Below are 20,863 nucleotides of genomic sequence, written 5' to 3'. Positions count from 1 at the left end.
TGCTTCTTGCAGCCCTATTCCATCCCATCCTCATCACCCCTCACCTTCCCAGAGATTATTTGATAAGTTTGACAAGTGCAATGTTGTGTTTTTTAATATGTTTTTACTGCGATGTCCGAGGACACCGACCGATGTCTGCGAATCCAAGATGGCGGGCGTTTCCAAAAATCTGACGCACCTCACGCTTCATACCAACCAATCAGCGAACATGTTGTGTGCCCGTGGACATGACGCAAGTCAATTAGCCAATCGTTGTCCTGTCCGCGGAGCGAACAGGGAAGTGTGTCCGTGGAGCGGACATAGATATCACTAATATTTTTGCCTTGTGTTTTGGTCGTTTAAAAGAAAAATACTGGATGGATTTACACCAAATTGACAAAAGCACACTTTCGGGACCAAGCCGCTTCTCCTACCGCAAATTTCGTGGAAATCCGTCCAGCGGTTTGGGCAGTAGGCGCGAGCAAAGTTTTTTCCCATTATGTCTATGGGTAAAAAATAAACTTTGGGATCCCCCCTATAACTTTGCCCCCCCCTTGACTAAACCTCACCAAACTTTACAAAAAAATCCAGAGTGAGCCATATACAGTTTTTGCAGAGTTTGGTGAGGATTCGCCCCGGGAGAGCGAAGTTAGAAACCACCCAAAAAGTGTTCTTCCTATGGGTTTAGCAACTTAACCATAACTACATGGCCACTACTGCAGGCCATGTAATAGCAGGGAGTATTTTCCTTTAGTGTTACTTTAAAAATGAAAAAGTGTGTTTTAAAAGTCAAGTACTGGCCTGGTCTGTATGTAAATGAACACATGTCCCTCACATACACACAATGGGTGTCAGTGAATGTCAAAACCCATATCATGATATGCATGAAACCAATGAGATGATACTACACATTGAAGTTTGATGAAGAAAATTTATTAAAAGCAACATAAATGGAATCAAAAATAAACAAACGACAATGGGAATTAAAACCAAAAGCAGCATGTCCGTAAAATAATGTAAAACCACAAATCATAATCCAAAGGAAAGGTGTCCAAAGTCACAGTTCAAAAAAGTAAATCCAATGGAAAATCAAAACCGAAAACCATTGCTCCATGGGTAAATTCCAAATAAAAAAATAAAATCCAACAGTCAACTATATACAGATAAACAATCCAGGGTCCATGATCCCAACAGAAGAAATGAAACCTATCTAATAATACTACCTAATAAAAAAACTATATACAAAAATGTGGTCCATTGTCCAAAAGGTCCAAAAAAAATAAAAAAGCAAAGGAAACCTAACACTAACTACATAACTATTTACAAGGGCAGCGGGCTAGTCCGACGGCTCACTGGTTATTGTCATGGGCCAGGGCATCATCGAACTCCTGTTCAATGGCTTGGAGGCGGGCATGTTCCCTGGCCCCGAGGTCTTGCAGGGATAATGCAGTGTCGAGCTCCAACTCCCTGCGAATACCCTCGAGGCACTCAGCCCGCCTTAGCGCCCTCCGCATGGAGTTCTCCGCCCTGACCATTGTGAGCCGTTCCTCCTCTGCCCGCTGCCGCTCCGCACCTATCTGCTGGCCCAACCACTCCCACACGGAAGACACTCCCATTCCAGGGTTCTCCTGCCCTCCGGCCGATGCCTGCACCCCTGATGTTGATGGCCCGACCCATGATGCCTCCCACGTCGAGCCTGCTGCTGCCTCCGACGCAACTGCCTGTGCCAGCACGACGGCATCCAGGCTGATGGAATCCACCGACGCCGTTGTGCACGTGCCCTGCCCAATGATGCCGTCACATCCTCCATCTGCTGGGGTCCAGTTGCTGGTGTGTCCACCCCTGCAGGACCTCCGACTCCCGACTGTGGCAGGGATGGGATCCCCACCGAGTTGGCTGCGTTGGTCGAGGCAGGTCCACAGGGGGCCCTGGTGGCATCTGGGCCGGAAGACGGCATGGAGAATGACTGGCGCATAGCCTCCACAGAGGAGGAGAGGGTCGCCAGAGTGCCCGACACATGTACGAAACCCCCGACCATGGCCGCTCCCAACTGGGCCACGTGGGCACGGTGCTCTTCGTGATGACGTGCATGCTCCCCCCGGGAAGCACGCACCTCATCACAAATGACACCCGTGCGCAACGCAACACCAATCAGGACCTTCTCCATACGGCCAGGGGTCCCCTCGTCCGCAGGTGGAGGGGAGTCAGATGACATGGACATCCCCCCTACCTGCGGACGGGCCTGGGATGGGGCATCCCTGCTGGTGCATGGTGGTGCAGTCACAGTTTCAGGGACAGTGACATGCACAGGCACCTCCACGGCGACCTGTGCTGCCTCCTGCCCCTGCCCCTGGACTGCACCACTTGCACCAGCAGGGATGCCCCCACCAGGCCCCATGTGCGGCTCAGTAGTGGCCTCCTCCTCCTCTGTGGAAACCACCAACCTGGATGGCTCCACCCCGTCTTCCGCCGTTGCAAGCCCCTGTGGGGGCTCACCCACCCCTTCCGCTGCAGCCATGGGGGCATCCCCGCCGTTTTGCTCCACAGCGCCGTCTCCGCCCTCTTCTTCACTTTGCGCTGTGTAGAGGGAGACATAGAACACAAGCATCAGGGTACTGTACAATGGTCCCCTACACAGGAAGCAATAGCAGATGAGTGGCAAAGATCCCTTCCATCATGTCCCTCCACGACACATGGGTCAGTGCAGGCAAAACACATGCAGTAACAGGCATGGCGCATGCTATGGACATTAGCAAACATGTCCAAGGGACTCTTGAAACATACAATGTTGTTTTTGAACTCACATGCATCATGGGTCATGCCTACCACATGCACACACTTCACCGTACTTCCATCCATCTGGACTCATACACCCCAGACACAGTGGATGCAAGGATAACTAGGCTGCATCAGTGATTCTGAACATTGTCACAGACATGTGTCATGCATCCATGGCATTCACAAGTCACAGACACGCAGGTCAGACACACAGACATGGACACCATACATGTACATGGCATCAGCACCCATCCCTCACCCCCACCCATGTCCAGGAACAGAGACTGGCATGCTCTCATGTGTCCATTCCGCATAGGGCTCCCCATGTTGCATTTAAACACATACACCAACCGTGTGCTTCACACATTACTGGTCTCACATGCATGACCATGATGTCCAGCACACACACACGCATACATGGCCTATGTCATACATACAGCCAAGTATCAGACAACCAGCACACTGCAACATGCCCTGTCTCACACAGCAATGCTTGGCCACTTACCGCTCGACTCCAGACGGGTCTGCCTCTCAAGGACCTGGACGTGGAGTGCTGGGGATATGCGTTCCAGGACCCTCATCTGATCTTCCGACAAGTGGCCCCGGCGCCCTTAGCATCCGCTGCCTTCAAGAGGCGCCGGGCCTTGTTGAGGGTCCTGGACCTGAAGTCCTCCCAGCGCTTCTTGACATGATGGAATAGTCGGACTGCCACCCCCTCCACGTTGATGGCAGTCACGATGTCCGTCCAGATCCTGTCCCGTCCTTCCTTGTCGGCATGTGATGATCCGAAGAGGGCATCATAATGTCCCAGGACAAGCTCCACCAGGACACCAACTTCCTTCTGACTGAAGCTGGTGGCCTTCTGCCCCTCTGGCTGGGGGTCGCCAGTGGTCTCGGATGGTGTTTGCCCCGACATGGCAACCCCCGAGGCAGGCGTAGGTGGGCAACTGGGTCCTGGGGCTGGGCTGTGGAGCGATGGTATCCAAGTCGGGAGTCTTCTGTTCCAGCAGGGGTGGACACAGCAACTGGACCCCTGCAGATGGCTGATGTGCAGGCACCAAATGGCAGGGCACGGTGGCAGCAGGCAGCAGCAGATGGCTCGTGGGAGGCTGCTCGGGGCTCTGGGGGGCAGTCTTTCGGCCTTTTGGGCAGGAGCGTGGTCTTCCGTGTGCTTACACGTGGCCAGCTTGATACGGAGTGATTTGGCACGTGAAAATTCTGCACGTCAGCGTGTAATTCGAGGAAAGGCCCTTAGCGCGTAAGCGCGTCAGCACGCATACGCGATTCCATTGGACCAAAGGCCCTTAGCGCGTAAGCGCATCTGTGACGTATCGCGCACGGGCGTTGCCCTGGCAGGGCTTGAAGATCCCACGTGGATTTACATTGCTCAGTACGTGCTTTTCGTGGGGTGCGGTGCGTGTGTTCTGCAGGCGTTGGAGTTCATACGCTATTACTTCACAGCGGGTGGGTGTTGGCTACGCGTTCTTCTACATGCAAGGCAGACGGTGAGTGGTACCCTGCTCCCCCAGGCCCGATCGCGTGTTAAACAACCCGCGAGCCCCTGAAATACACATACCACACTCCCCCATGCCCGATCGCGTGTTAAACTTCCCGCGCACCCACGAAATACACGCACACACTATTATTCACACAGCGGGTGTCCGTGTTTGTCGCGTACCCATTTGCACGTCATTTAGGGGTGCGTGGGAAGTTTCACACGCAAATTCAGCAGGGTACGTGTATTTCAGGGGTTCCGGGGAGTACTACACGTGAATTGGCCGTGTGGGTCCTCCCAGGTGTTCCCTCTACACCCTCCACGGCAGCCCACACCACAGGGGACTACCCTGCACCCCTGCTCATGTCCCGCAGGCAGACCATCCACCATGGGCATGCCACCCAGCCAAGCCACATGTCACCCTGCACTACTGATCAACAACGCATGTCTCCCAGCACCCCCACCCCCTAGCACTGTGGGATACCTGCCAGCAGGCCCCCACTCATGTCCCCCTGCACCACCACCCCCCAGCATCCAGGGGCACCCTCCACCAGGCCCCCACTCATGTCTCCCTGCACACCCACCCCCCAGCATCCAGGGGCACCCTCCACCAGGCCCCCACTCATGTCCAACTCATGTCCCCCTGCACCCCCACCACCCAGCACTGTGGGGCACCCTCCACCAGGCCCCCACTCATGTCCCCTTGCACCCCCACCCCCCAGCACTCCGGGGCACCCTCCACCAAGCCCCCACTCATGTCTTCCTGCACCCCCACCCCCAGCACTGTGGGACACCTGCCAGCAGGCCCCCAGTCATGTCCCCCTGCACCCCCACCCCCCAGCACTGTGGGGCACGCTCCACCAGGCCCCCACTCATGTCTCCCAGCACCCCCACCCCCCAGCACTGTGGGACACATGCCAGCAGGCCCCCACTCATGTCCCCCTGCACCCCCACCCCCCAGCACTGTGGGGCACCCTCCACCAGGCCCCCACTCATGTCTCCCAGCACCCCCACCCCCCAGCACTGTGGGACACCTGCCAGCAGGCCCCCATACATGTCCCCCCACCACCTCATGACGATCCATAATCATGGCCCCCATGCCCCCTCAATACACTGCCCACGCCACCCCAGTCCGAACACACCACCAGGTATGACATCCACCCCACAAAGAAATCACCAGCACATGATGCATCCCAAATGGCTAGTCTGCACATCAACACATATCCGTCAAACCCACACAATGACAGCATGTGAATGATAGAACACACATTGTGACATGCTTGAAACCAAAGAGAGAATACCACACATTGAAGTACCAAATTATAATGTATTAAACAGAAAAGCAAGGCAATGAAATGGAACAGAAGAAAATGGAAATAATAAATGAAATCCAGCATGTCCAATAAATGAAAAAGATGCATGAAATCCAAATGAAAAGCAATCCAAAAGCAAGTCTCCAAAGTGTCAGTCTGAGAAAATAAATCCAAGGTTACAAAATAAGAAAAAACCATTGATCCATGGGAAAAAAAAATCAACAATCCAAATCCATTGTCAAACTATGTACAAGGTGAACATCCAGGGTCTATGTGCCCCATCCTTTAAATGAAACCTATAAAATAAAATACTACCTAATGAAAAACTATATACAAGAAGTTGGGGCATTGTACAAGCGCCCCAAAACAAAACAAAACCGAAAGGAAACTTAACACTAAAGAACTATTTACAAGGGCAGCGTGCTAGTCCGACGGCTCACTTCTGGATGTTCCGGGCCAGGGCATCATCGAACTCCTGCTCAATGTCCCGGAGGCGGTCCTCCTCCATGGCCCCGAGGGTCCGCAGGGCCGACGACATGTTCTCCTCCAACTCCCTGCGGATTGCCTCGAGGCACTCGGCCCGCCTCAGGGCCCTCCGCATGGAGTTCTCCGCCCTGACCATCATGAGCCGTGCCTCTTCCGCCCGCTGCTGCTCCACATCTATGGCGTGGCCCAACCGCTGCCACACGGAAGACACTTCCCATCCTGGGTCCTCCTGCCCTCTGGCCGATGCCTGCCCCTCCGATGTCGAAGGCCCCGAGCCATCATGGCTCCCACCTCGTTGCTGCTGCTGCTGTGCCTGTGCTAGTGCGATGGCTCCTGCTGCCTGCACATCCTCCACCGGCCGGAGTGCAGTCGTTGATGTGGCCACCCTGCTGGACGTCCGACTCCCGACTGTGGCAGGGATGTGTCCTCCACCAGCCTGGCCGCACCATCAGAGGCAGCTCCACAGGGCACCCAGGTGACAAATGGGTGGAAAGATGGCACGGAGGACAACTGGCGCATAGGGTGTTCAGTTGAGGAGGGGGTCGGAACAAGCTCCAGCAAACGGAGGAATCCGGCCTGGGTGACATGTCCCAGTAGGCCGACGCGGTTAACGAGCCATTCGAGATGACGTGCAGTCTCCTCATGAAAAGACTGCAGGTCACCTCGCATGGCCTGTTGATGCAACGCCACACCAGTCAGGACAGGCTCAACCCGTACCTGGATAGCCACGTCTGCAGGCAGAGGAAGGCCAGTTGTTGTAAGCTCATCCCCTCCCTAAAAATGGGTCTGGACGTAGGCATCCCTGCTGGTGCAAGATGATGCAGTGACAGGATCAGGGACAGGATTGCACACAGTCTGTGCTGCCTCCTGTCCCTGGTCCTGCATTGCACCACTAGCACCAGTGGAATCCCCACCTCCACACCCCGTCTCTGTCGCTTGCACGGCCTCCTCCTCCACCAAACCCCCCACCAACCTGGATGACTCCGTGCCATCTTCCCCCATTGGGCCCTGTGGTGTCCTAGCTGCCCCTTCTGCTGCCGAGGAGTCCAACTCCGACCTCCGCCTCTTGGACCTCCCCCCGGCAGCTGCGGCCTAGGACGCGGCACTGGACTCCTCACTCCCCGACGAGATGACAACCTGGGAGGGGAGCCGGGCCTTGCGTCTCCGGCTGGCGGTGCAATCCCTGCCGCTGTGCTCCACAGCACCTTCTCCGCCCTCTTCATCAGTTGACGCTGCAGACAGGGGGAAATAAAACACAGGCATCAGTGCACTGTACAATGGACACATACACACATGACAGTTGTACATGAGTGGCATTGGGAAACCTCAGATATGGCATCACAATCGCCAACACACATGTCATTTCAACTCGCACACATGAGCCATACACAGCCATATCGCAACAGCCAGCACCATCCATACACATACAACAGCATGAGCAGGCAAAGGTGAGCCAGGCATCACATGCAACACAGGGAGTGCACTACACATGCACACACACCACCACACTTGCATGCATGTGTACATCTCTGCCAACTGTCGCAGTGTTCAGATTGGCATCCATGTCACATCTGCCAATCAGGCTTCCACATCCCGGTGTCACATGCATCCATATTGCATCACGGTTGCACCCTTGCCAAATACACACACATGCACATGTATACAGTGCTGATACATGCAGCTGAAACCAACATCCATGTGTGACATCACGAACATGCCTACTTACATACACATTCATCCAAACATGTGTGCCCACACGTCTGCATTTGGTATGCAAGCCTACACACACAAACACCATCCATGTATCCATGTCTCACACATGAGAGCCCTCGCATGTGTTAGCCTCATGGCCCTGTACACCCCCCCCATACTTGGCCCCATAAAAACACATGTGCAACCTGCACACTACTGGCACACCACCACACGCACAGCTTACAATCAGGATGCATGTGCACTTACCGCTCGACTCCAGACGGGTCTGCATTTCAAGGACCTGGACGTGGAGCGCTGGGGATATGCGTTCCAGGACCCTCATCTGATCGTCCGACAAGTGGCCCCGGCACCCCTTAGCATCCGCTGCCTTCAAGAGGCGCTGGGCCTTGTTGAATGTCCTGGACCTGAAGTCCTCCCAGCGCTTCTTGACATGATGGAATAGTCGGACTGCCACCCCCTCTGCGTTGATGGCAGTCACGATGTCCGTCCAGATCCGAGTCCGTCCTTCCTTGTCGGCGCGCAAACTTCCGAAGAGGGCATCAAACTGCCCCAGGACTTGCTCCACCAGGACACCAACTTCGGTGGCAGTGAAGCTGGTGCCCCTCTGCCTCTCTGGCCGGGGGTTGCCAGTGGTGCCAGATGTTGCAGTGCCCGACATGACAACCCCAGAGGCAGGAGGGGGTGGGCAACTGGGTCCTAGGGCTGGTCTGTGGAGCGATGGAATCCCAGTTGGGAGTCTTCGGTTCCAGCAGGGGTGGTCACAGCAATAGCACCCCTGGCTGATGTGCAGGCAGCAAATGGCAGGGCACGTGGGCAGTAGGCAATCAGGCAGCAGCAGATGGCAGGTGGGAGCGTGCTCGGGGCTCTGGGGGGCAGTAATTCGGCCTTCTGGGCAGGAGCGTGGTCTTCTGTGTGCTTACGCGTGGCCAGCTTGATACGGAGTGATTTGGCACGTGAAAATCCAGCACGTCTGCATGTAATTCGAGGAAAGGGATTTAGCACGTAAGCGCGTCAGCACATGTACGCGAATTCATTGGCCCAAAGGCCCCCAGCGTGTAGGCGCGTCTATGACGTTACGCGCACTTGCGTTTTCCATGGTGCGTAGAAAAAATAAGCATGTCAGAGTGTCATAGCGTGTAATTGGTGGAAATGGCCTCAGCGCGTATGCGCGTCTGTGAAGTGCGTGTGCGGGCGTTTCCCTGTACACGGGTGCATGTTACACGTCCAATGACTGCACGTCAGAGTGTCAGCTCGTGTAATTGGAGGATAGGGCCGTAGCGCGTACACGCGGAAGTGACGCTGGACGTGTGGGCATGTTTAAAAGGTACGTGTAGAACGCCATTTCCTTGTACGTGCTTTTCGTGGAGAGCGAGTGGGTGAAATCTGTACTTCTTGTCGGTTCACACGCGATTTACTTCACGGCGTTCCAAGTTCGTACTCCCTGTTACCTCTGACAGCTTTTTCTCTTTTTGTCTTTTTCCCGGGCCTGTTTCCTCAAACAGCGTTCACTTCTTCTGTTGTCCTGTCTCCTCAGACAGAGTACAATTCTTCTTTTGGCGGGGGTGTTGCCAACGCGCACACGCGTGTATTTTTCCAGGCAGACGGTGAGTCGCGCACGTATTGAACATCTGTGCTTGCCCCGTGTGTTGCGTACCCCTTCAGAGGTCATTCTAGGCTGCGTGTGACACGCATACGTTCATTTTTGTGTTTCTGGGTGCCACAGCGTAGTGCAGGTTTATTTTTCCACGCACATGGTCTAGGAGGGGTTGCGTGCACATTATCTCCCTTTTTTGGGGTACCTGTGCATTGTGTGACCCGTCATCTTCCCCCAGGGGTCACATACAGCCTTGCTAGAGCAATAGGGTACGAATTCCATCTAGTACCCTACCCCTTTGACCCCCAATTGCCCAGGACAATAGTTTACTGCAACTCCCATACGCACAACAACATCAGTGCCATGGTTGGGAGGTGAGCATGCGGTAAGGGTGGCAAAGGTGGCCGAGCCTCAAGAGGTGGCCGTGGTGGATACGGTAGGGGACGTGGCCGGGACTTGCAGGGTGCCCCTAGCCCCCCATGTGTGGGTGACCAGTCAGGGACATCCATGTCTCCCCCCCTGGTTGAGGGTAACGTGTCTGACACCATCCCTGCTCAGCCCTTGTTGGACCAGCCCATTGTGGCACCAGACCTGGCACAGGGTGACTCCATGGCTGACTTCCAGGTCAGCAGGTCTAGGCCACGTCTGGCGGTGCACATTGGTGTCACCAGGCCACGTGGATCAGGGGCAGCTATGTCATCTGCTGCCCCGAGTAGGCAGGGTGGGGAGGCTGCAGGGGCAGCTGTGGCTCCATCCACCCCAGCTCTGAGTCTCCCAGCCAGGACAGTGTCTGTCCCAGTCCATCCTGCTGACGTTCCCCCTGACTACATCACACTTCAGCTAATGCCTGCACCAAGTCCCATGGTGAGTGTTCATTCCCACACTCCTAGTCCACAGTCCACCGGGGCTCCTGCCCCTAGTGTCCAGAGCGGCGCAGGACACTCAGGATCCCCACCACCTTCCAAGCGGAAGAGGAAGAGTGCTCGTTCAGTATAGGCTGATGCCCCAGACACGGCTACACAGTCCGGCCCACCAAGGAAGCCTAGCTTCAATCAGGCCGAACTTGATGCACTTGTGGAGCATGTGTCCGCACATGTCAGCGAAATGGTGATTACTGCAGGATGCAAGACCACAACTGCACAATGTCTGGCACACTGGCAGACCATCGCGGACATCATAAGTGCCCTTGGATTCGTGAGGTGCACAGCTAATGATTGCTACAAGCGCTGGAATGACCTGAAGCGCAGGGCAAAGAAAAAGCTGGCCTCAAGTCATGCCGCTACTCAAGTGACTGGAGGTGGGTCTCCAGCAGAGGACATTGAACTCACTCCACATGAGTATGTTGCTGGGACCTACGTCACAGAGGGACAGATCCAAGGCGTGGGAGATCTGCCAGATTACGAGGCATTGTCCGGTGAGTGCACATGCATGTGTGTGTCATCCATGTGCATGGTGTGTGTGTGAGGGCTTCTGATTGAGTGCCAGGTGAGGGTGTGTGTGCCTGAGTGGTTTGGGTCACCCATGTGCTTCATCCAATACATTCTGCGCACCAGGATTTGGGTATTGCAGTATCTCATCTGGCAACAGTAGACATTTAGCCCAACCTCACGCCAGTTGCCTTTGAAGTGTCATCTTGCCACAACATAGTTGCGTATTATTCTGTGTTCATTCAGGCTGATTGTTTGCATTCTACCACTTTCATTAGGCATTTCTCAGTCCTATTGTCACATGTGTGACATGGCTATGGTACATGCCATCTGTGTGATGGCATGTGTCATGTATGTGTATTGGACATGCCAATCACAGGCCAATGTGTGATGGCACTGCTAGCCAGCATGCATCAAATGTGTTGGTCTTCCATCTTGGTGTCATCAATGTGTGCCATTTGCCTCCCCTTCATACGCAGTGACGGTGCATGCATGGGAGGGTTATAGTCATGTGGGACATGCGTCAATGAAGTACTGTTTCTGTTGCTTCTCAGCCCTAATTCTGTGCTATGGTGCTAATGCCTGTTCCCATTTCTTTTCTTTCATGTCTTTGCAGGGGATGACGCACTTGATACTGCTGGGTTTTTGGAGATGGTGCAGACCCAGGAGGGGTCTCAGGCCCGACCGGGCACCAGTGAGGGATGTGGTGTGGTGGTGGGTGAGAACCCACACTTGCTGCAGACCATTATCTCAAGGGGTGTCTCTGGGTGCACCTCCACCGAGCTCTATTCAGGTGTTGATTCGGATGATGAGACGTATGTGCGGTCGCAGGTAAGTGTTTCTGGGAGGGATTCTGTACTGTCCAACCCACCTGCACCAGGAGTAGAACCCTCAATGGGGATGTCAGTGTTGGTAGGTCCGCCTTTGGTGGTTACGGATGCAGGGTCACACTCTGCAACATCTGATCCTGTTCCTGGGCCAGCAGATCAGAGGGGGAATGCAGTCCTGCAGCCTCAGGCAGTGCCGGCACAGCAAGGTGCAGTTCGCCTTGCCCCAGGCAGGTGTGATGCCCGCCGACGCGGTGGCCGTACCCCACCTGGCAATACCGCATGGGAGCAATCCATATACGGTATGGCAAACCAACAGGTAGCATCATCTGAGAAGATGGCTCAGGCCACGGATAGGGTGGCCACTTCCATTGTCCCCCAAGAAAGGCTGATGGAACAACTACAGCAGGCAACAGACCCCATTTGCCAGTCACACAGGGAGGACATGTTGGCGTCCAACAGGGACAGACGGGCGGCACTGGAGACTCTGCGGGAAGCCATTTCTATTGAGTCTCAGGGCCACAGGGAAGCCCTGAGGGTGGAACTCTGTCAGCTCAGGGTGACTCTTGTTGAGATTGAGGCTTCAACTGACACGAGGACAGAACAGCAGCTGGAGCGGCTCACACGTACGCTCTCAGCTGAGATGTAGGCAACTAGGGAGGAGGTCCGGGCATCCCGTGAGTTGTTGCATGGGGACCTCCGCACGATTATCCTCCAGAACCAGACCTTCCACACCCGCATGCTTGCTGCCATGGAGGACCAGACTAGGGCTTTACGTGGGCTGCCTCCCATAGTGCCACCACCTCCTGATGCAGCTGCAGAGGGTGAGGAGAGCGACAGCAGCAAATCTCTCACAATAGGGTAGCCGTGCACGCCATGAGCCCATGGAGGTGTTTTTTTTCCCCAAGATCCACACAGGTGGGTTTTGGTGTGCACCCTGTCTTCGGACCTCCTGGGTGGCCTCCCCCACACCCCCTGGCCCATTCATGGCCATTTTTGATTTTTGATTGTTTTTACAGTGTGTTGCCTTGTGTGGCTCCCGTGGGCATACGTTGTATTGTGGCTGGGCACATGCAGGCTTGTCCTGAATTGGGGTTAGATGCTTGGGTTTGTGTGACACACACCCCTCCTGCTTCCCGTTTCCATGGGCTTGCAAAGGGTGTGCCCAAGTGACATTTACTTACACAGTGACGTTGGACTCCCATTTGATGTGTGGGCAGTCTGTAGTCAATACTGTGTATACATTCCTAGTGCATATTGTTGTTGTATTGTACACTGCATGGTGTATTGATATGTGCCGCTGCATCCTTCTCATCCTCCTAATTTGCAGGTCCATTCCTCATGTCTTCACAAGGCGGTCTACTTTGGAAATGGAGTCCATGTTGTAAGCAGTGCACCTACACTTTTGCGTGGCGCTAACACTGTACAGTTGGAAGTGTTCGAAGTGCTGGTATTATCAGGTAGTGACACTACCAATTTTTTAAATCCGTACTGTCATGTTTATGGTAGGTTGGAGGTTGTGTAGGTGATTAGTATTATTGCTAAATATTTGCTAATGTGTGTTGTTGGTCCTGCATTACTGTGAGCATTTCATGTGTGGCCAGTTTCCATTAGGGACACTGTACTTTGTGACACGTGTGTCATGTTGTGTGGATTAATTTGTTTGCTCTCACATAGCATGACATGCCATGGTGTGTTGTGTGGCGGTGCCGGGGAGGGGTTGGGTTGGGTGACATGGCACTGTTCTCATGTTGTATTTTGCAAGTGGGTATTCATTTTTGCTGCATAGAAGTGTGTCTTTTGATGACACTGCATTGGTGGTGTTTGTGTAGGCAGGGATGCACACATTGTGACACTTCCAGGTGAACAATCTCAGGCTGCTATGTTTCTGACAGTTGACTGTCCCTTAATTCATCAGAATTGTCAGATTGAGTCATCATTGATTGTCAGATGGTATGTGCCAGGGCTGTGTGCACTCCACAGGGGTGTGATTTCTATGTGAAGTAATTAGCCACCAGCTGCGTACGGGCTGCCTCACCCCGTGCCCTTTCCCCTCCCATGAGCAGCGGGCGTGCATGTGGTTGGGGATGTGGGGGCACCACCATGTCCACAGCCAGGCCCCGGCGTGTTGCAACATTGTGCAGGACACATGCTGCCACTATGATCCTGCACACTACTGGGGGAGCGTATAACAGCTGCCCGCCAGAACGGTCAAGGGAGCGAAAGCGTGACTTGAGCACTCCAAATCTGCGCTCCACTATGCCCCGGGTTGCAATATGGGCTGTGTTGTATCTTACCTCGGGAGGCGTGATGGGGTTCCGAATTGGTGTCATCATGTGGGTGCTCAGAGGATAGGCATTGTCCCCTGGGGAGGTGGTGATGGGGATCATTAGTGGGGTAGTGACATTACTCTGTATCTGTCATGCATGCGTGTGCTGTGGCATTTATACTCACCAAGCAGCCATGCATCGCCATGCCGCCCAGCTTCCATGTCCCGGTTTAGGGTTGACATCCTGTAAATGAAGCTGTCGTAGGTGGACCCTGGATAGATGGCATATATTGTGGTGATGATTCCCTTGGCATCACATACTACCTGGATGTTGATGGAATGCCAGTGCTTGCGGTTTCTATAGATGTGCTCAGATGCCCTGGGGGGACGTAGAGCCACATGGGTGCAATCAATGGCACCTAGCACTTTGGGGAATTGTGCCACCCTGTAGAAATCCTGGCTGACAGCCTGCCTTTCTGGAGGTGTTCTGGGCAGGTATATGTGCCTGCAGACTGATAGACGTGCAGTGATGATGGCCAACACCTGGTGTAGGCACCGTGACTGCGTGGCCTGTGAAACCCCACCCCCCCACTATGGCACTTGTCCGCTGAAATGATCCGGTAGCCAAGAAGTGCAGTACATTGAGGACCTTCTCCAGGGGGCTGAGTGCTTGGGACCACAGTGTGGGTGATGTGAGGTCATCCTCCCACTCACTGACCAGGTCGAGTATTATGTGAGGTGGAAACCTGTACCTCCCATACACCTGGTCATCAGGCATACTAAAAAGGCTGGTTCTGGGTGTGAAGATTCTGGCCCTGACTATCCTCCTCCTCCTGCGGTATCCCACGGCCACTGCTGCTAGGAACGGTATATTCATCCTGGCGTCTGAGCTTGTTTGTTGTTTGCGCACACTTTTATGCTGCGCGGGACGTGCGCCTGCTTTATGCTGGCGTACGTGTTTCCAGATTGGACCTTTTTTTTTGGCACGTTGTAGGCGACTGTGTAAATCTTCCCGCCCACCCCAGGAATACACGTAACACGCTCTCCCAGGCCCAGTCGCGAGTGAATATTCCCGCCCACCCCAGGAATACACGTAACACGCTCTCCCAGGCCCAGTCACAAGTGAATATTCCCGCCCACCCCAGGAATACACGTACCCCACTCGCCCAGGCCCAGTCGCATGTGGAAGTTCACACGAACCCCGTAATACACGTACCCTGCTGATTTTGCATGTGGAAGTTCACGCAAACCCCGTAATACACGTACCCTGCTGATATAGCGTGTGGAAGTTCACGCGGACCCGTAATACACGTACCCTGCTGATATCGCGTGTGGAAGTTCACGCGGACCCGTAATACACGTACCCTGCTGATATCGCGTGTGGAAGTTCACGCGGACCCGTAATACACGTACCCTGCTGATATCGCGTGTATGACTACCCGCGCACCCCTGAAATACACGTACCCAGGCAAATCGCACTGCTGGGGGGTGGGGGTGCAGGGAGACATGAGTGGGGGCCTGGTGGAGGGTGCCCCACAGTGCTGGGGGGTGGGGGTGCAGGGGGACATAAGTGGGGGCCTGGTGGAGGGTGCCCCTGACTGCTGGGGGGCGGGGGGTGGGAGACATGAGTGGGGGCCTGCTGGCGGGTGCCCCACAGTGCTGGGGGGTGGGGCTGCTGGGAGACATGAGTGGGGGCCTGGTGGAGGGTGCCCCTGGATGCTGGGGGGTGGGGGTGCAGGGAGACATGAGTGGGGGCCTGGTGGAGGGTGCCCCTGGATGCTGGGGGGTGGGGGTGCAGGGAGACATGAGTGGGGGCCTGGTGGAGGGTGCCCCTGGATGCTGGGGGGTGGGGGTGCAGGGAGACATGATTGAGGGCCTGGTGGAGGGTGCCCCTGACTGCTGGGGCGTGGGGGTGTGGGAGACATGAGTGGGGGCCTGGTGGAGGGTGCCCCTGACTGCTGGGGGGTGGGGGTGCAGGGGGACATGAGTTGGACATGAGTGGGGCCTGGTGGAGGGTGCCCCTGGATGCTGGGGGGTGCAGGGAGACATGAGTGGGGGCCTGGTGGTGGGTGCCCCTGGATGCTGGGGAGTGGGGGTGCAGGGAGACATGAGTGGGTGCCTGGTGGAGGGTGCCCCACAGTGCTGGGGGGGTGGGGGTGCAGGGGGACATGAGTTGGACATGAGTGGGGGGCTGGTGGAGGGTGCCCCTGACTGCTGGGTGGTGGGGGGGTGGGAGACATGTGTGGGGGCCTGGTGGAGGGTGCCCCTGGATGCTGGGGGGTGGGGGTGCAGGGAGACATGAGTGGGGGCCTGGTGGAGGGTGCCCCTGGATGCTGGGGGCTGGGGGTGCATGGAGACATGAGTGGGGGCCTGGTGGAGGGTGCCCCTGGATGCTGGGGGGTGGGGGTGCTGGGAGACATGAGTGGGGGCCCCGGTAGAGGGTGCCCCTGGATGCTGGGGGTGGGGGTGCAGGGAGACATGAGTGGGGGCCTGGTGGTGGGTGCCCCTGACTGCTGGGGGTGGGGGGAGTGGGAGACATGAGTGGGGGCATGGTGGAGGGTGCCCCTGACTGCTGGGGGGTGGGGGTGCAGGGGGACATGAGTTGGACATGAGTGGGGCCTGGTGGAGGGTGCCCCTGGATGCTGGAGGGTGGGGGGGTGGGAGACATGAGTGGGGGCCTGGTGGAGGGTGCCCCTGGATGCTGGGGGGTGGGGGTGCAGGGAGACATGAGTGGGGGCCTGGTGGAGGGTGCCCCTGGATGCTGGGGGCTGGGGTGCATGGAGACATGAGTGGGGGCCTGGTGGAGGGTGCCCCTGGATGCTGGGGGGTGGGGGTGCAGGGAGACATGAGTGGGGGCCTGGTGGAGGGTGCCCCTGGATGCTGGGGGGTGTGGGTGCAGGGAGACATGAGTGGGGGCCTGGTGAAGGGTGCCCCTGGATGCTGGGGGGTGGGGGTGCAGGGAGACATGAGTGGGGGCCTGGTGGAGGGTGCCCCTGGATGCTGGGGGGTGGGGGTGCAGGGAGACATGAGTGAGGGCCTGGTGGAGGGTGCCCCTGACTGCTGGGGGGCGGGGGGGTGGGAGACATGAGTGGGGGCCTGGTGGAGGGTGCCCCTGACTGCTGGGGGGTGGGGGTGCAGGGGGACATGAGTTGGACATGAGTGGGGCCTGGTGGAGGGTGCCCCTGGATGCTGGGGGGTGCAGGGAGACATGAGTGGGGGCCTGGTGGTGGGTGCCCCTGGATGCTGGGGAGTGGGGGTGCAGGGAGACATGAGTGGGTGCCTGGTGGAGGGTGCCCCACAGTGCTGGGGGGGTGGGGGTGCAGTGGGACATGAGTTGGACATGAGTGGGGGGCTGGTGGAGGGTGCCCCTGACTGCTGGGGGGTGGGGGGGTAGGAGACATGAGTGGGGGCCTGGTGGAGGGTGCCCCTGGATGCTGGGGGGTGGGGGTGCAGGGAGACATGAGTGGGGGCCTGGTGGAGGGTGCCCCTGGATGCTGGGGGCTGGGGGTGCATGGAGACATGAGTGGGGGCCTGGTGGAGGGTGCCCCTGGATGCTGGGGGGTGGGGGTGCTGGGAGACATGAGTGGGGGCCCGGTGGAGGGTGTCCATGGATGCTGGGGGTGGGGGTGCAGGGAGACATGAGTGGGGGCCTGGTGGTGGGTGCCCCTGACTGCTGGGGGTGGGGGGAGTGGGAGACATGAGTGGGGGCCTGGTGGAGGGTGCCCCTGACTGATGGGGGGTGGGGGTGCAGGGGGACATGAGTTGGACATGAGTGGGGCCTGGTGGAGGGTGCCCCTGGATGCTGGAGGGTGGGGGTGCAGGGAGACATGAGTGGCGGCCTGGTGGAGGGTGCCCCTGGATGCTGGGGGGTGGGGGTGCAGGGAGACATGAGTGGGTGCCTGGTGGAGGGTGCCCCACAGTGCTGGGGGGTGCGGGTGCAGGGGGACATGAGTTGGACATGAGTGGGGGCCTGGTGGAGGGTGCCCCTGACTGCTGGGGGGTGGGGGGGTGGTAGACATGAGTGGGGGCCTGGTGGAGGGTGCCCCTGATGCTGGGGGGTGGGGATGCAGGAAGACATGAGTGGGGGCCTGGTGGAGGGTGCCCCTGGATGCTGGAGGGTGGGGGTGCAGGGAGACATGAGTGGGGGCCTGGTGGAGGGTGCCCCTGGATGCTGGTGGGTGGGGGTGCAGGGGTACATGAGTTGGACATGAGTGGGGCCTGGTGGAGGGTGCCCCTGGATGCTGGGGGGTGGGGGTGCAGAGAGACATGAGTGGGGGCCTGGTGGAGGGTGCCCCACAGTGCTGAGGGGTGGGGGTGCAGGGGGACATGAGTGGGGGCCTGGTGGAGGGTGCCCCTGACTGCTGGGGGTGTGGGTGCTGGGAGACATGCGTTGGTGGGCAGTAGTGCAAGGTGACATGTGGGTTGGCTGGGGGGCATGGCCATGGTGGATGGGCTGCCTGCGGGACATGTGCAGGGGTGCAGGGTAGTCCCCCGTGGTGTGGGCCGCCTGCAGGGGCCATGGAGGGTGTAGAGGGAACAGCTGGGAGGACCCACGCGGCCAATTCATGTGTAGTACTCCCCGGCACCCCTGAAATACACGTAGGCTGCTGGATTCGCGTGTGGAATTTCCCGCGCACCCGGAGTACACGTACCCTGCTGAAATCGCGTGTGGAACGTAACGCGCACACCGAAATACACGTACCCTGCAAATTCGCGTGTGAAACTTCCCGCGCACCTTGGAATACACGTACCCTGCTGAAATCGCGTGTGAAACTTCACGTGCACCCCGAAATACACGTACCACGGACAATCGCGTGTGGAACTTCCCGCGCACCCCGAAATACACGTACCCAGGCCAATCGCGTGTGGAACTTCCCGCGCACCCCGAAATACACGCACACGCTATTTTTCACACAGCGGGTGTCCATGTTTGTCGGTACCCCTTTGCACCTCATTTGTCCTAGAGGGCCACAGTATGGATCATTCATCATAGCTGTATATAGGTGCTTTTTGTTATCGCACAATTTGGCGCACATTTATTTCAGGCGAAGGGACGCTACCGCCTGCTTTCTTGTGGCGGACTTGTTTGGCCCTGTGCGCGTCTTTGACCGTGCGCTGGTTTGCCCTATTCGATTCCATGAATACGAGTTGTAGGCGAGCGTGTGGGCGTTCCGCGCACTTGCCTCCTGTACTTCCACCGTGAGGCCCATATTTTCACGCATTGTTCCCCATTCCGAGTGTTACGCCCCGTGTTCTGCCTACTTTTGTTATGTGCGCCGCGCTATGTGCGATTTCGCTGTGGCCGTGGCGCACGCCTTTGGATGACCTGTCCGCCGGCGTGCGCCACGCACTTTTTCAGCACACATCCAATATTTTTCTCGCGCACGGACTTCCATGAATCGATGTGCGTTGGTTTCCCTTCGGTTTTCGCACCTGCACTGCGATTCGCACGTTTTGGCACCTCTGCGCCAGAATTTTCGGCACACATTAATTCCATGAATTGGCCTGAAAGTCTCTCCAAAGTTATACAATGAATCCAATAAAGACCTCTGTCATTTAATATTGTTATGTCCTGTGACCAAGCCACTAAGGACAAGGAATGGAGTACCAATAGCAGCTCTTAGTCCGAGAATTTTCTATAGGTGCAGAGGAAGAAAAAGACAGCGAAACAGAGCAGAGGTTTTGTTAAAGGCCCAATAAGACAAATCAAGTCCATAAAGAGCTTCCTGACCCCATACCATAAGAATTCCAAATATTCGGTGTTGAAGCATTTAGGACTTTATAAGCAAATGCTGGCATCATTCCAGATCAGAAATGATATGAATTCAATAGCATTTGCTAAATGGACTTTTTCACCTGAGTACTGCAGTTTTTTTGCAGGACTGGAGGACCGGGATCATTATAAATGGTCCACCTACAAGGCGGCCATTTTAAAACATTTCTCTACACATAGAAACCCCCAAGAGTCCCATAAGGCTGCATATAATTTGCAATGTGGGAAGTATCAGGCGCCTAGGGAGTTTGTACAGGAGTTAAAGCGTGCCTATGCGCAGACTTCCCGGCAGATGAACACCCATAGTAGGGAGTTTGTGACCACTTATTTTCATATGCTCACCAAACGCATTATAACTCAATTGGTGCGTGATTTTCATGAGCACAGGACCCTGGATTGGGTAATTGAACAAGCCAACAGGATCAATGAGGTCCAGAAGCCCACTGAGAGTAAAAACATCCCCAAACCATCTAACACCCCTGCTGCTGTGAAGGTGATGGAGGTGAAAACGACCCCTCCTTTGGACCTGGAGACAGAGGGTGCTAAAAATTCTCCTTTTGCCAACAAGCAAAATGGAAGGCAGATGGGACCTACAATCCAGCCCAATCGAATGTTAGTCAGGCCGGGGTCCAGAACAATGACCCCTCTGACACTGCCACCTATGTAGGCCCTAAGTATAAGGGTACCAAACAAATCATTGGGTATGTATACACTTCCCCAGCCCAGGGGGGGTGACCCAACCAGGTAAGTACTGCCCCAGGAAACTGTGAGGAATTCAACCATCTGTCCTGGGAGAGTGCGCTCGCCTGGGCTTTTTGATTTTTGGATGAATGAAAATGAATGATGGGAGACCAACCTCTGTGAAATAAGTGCGGCCATTCTGCACCCTTTTCATCTGCTTCCTGCACCAAACACATAGTAACCTGTATTCTGGGAAGAGACAGCCTACAGGCGCCGTCTTCCCCTGTCATATTCACATGGAATGTGATAATTCTGGGTACATCAAAGCATTCCAAGAAGGGAGAAGACACACCTTCCTCCAGCCATGAGCAGCCTAATTAGAATATCAAAGGCTCCATGGATATGCATCCCTTTGTTCTCAGGCTAGTGGCAGTGCATACTAATGAGAGATAATTGAGGCAAGCCTGCCGAGTGGACTTGGTTGCCGGAGAGACAACAGGAAGGCGGGACTAGCACCCCTTTGGTGTG

This window comes from Ambystoma mexicanum, chromosome 1p, assembly GCF_040938575.1.
Source record: "Ambystoma mexicanum isolate Mex_15411 chromosome 1p, UKY_AmexF1_1, whole genome shotgun sequence".
NCBI classification, from domain to species: Eukaryota; Metazoa; Chordata; class Amphibia; order Caudata; family Ambystomatidae; genus Ambystoma; species Ambystoma mexicanum.
Note: the sequence above shows the minus strand (reverse complement) of the source record.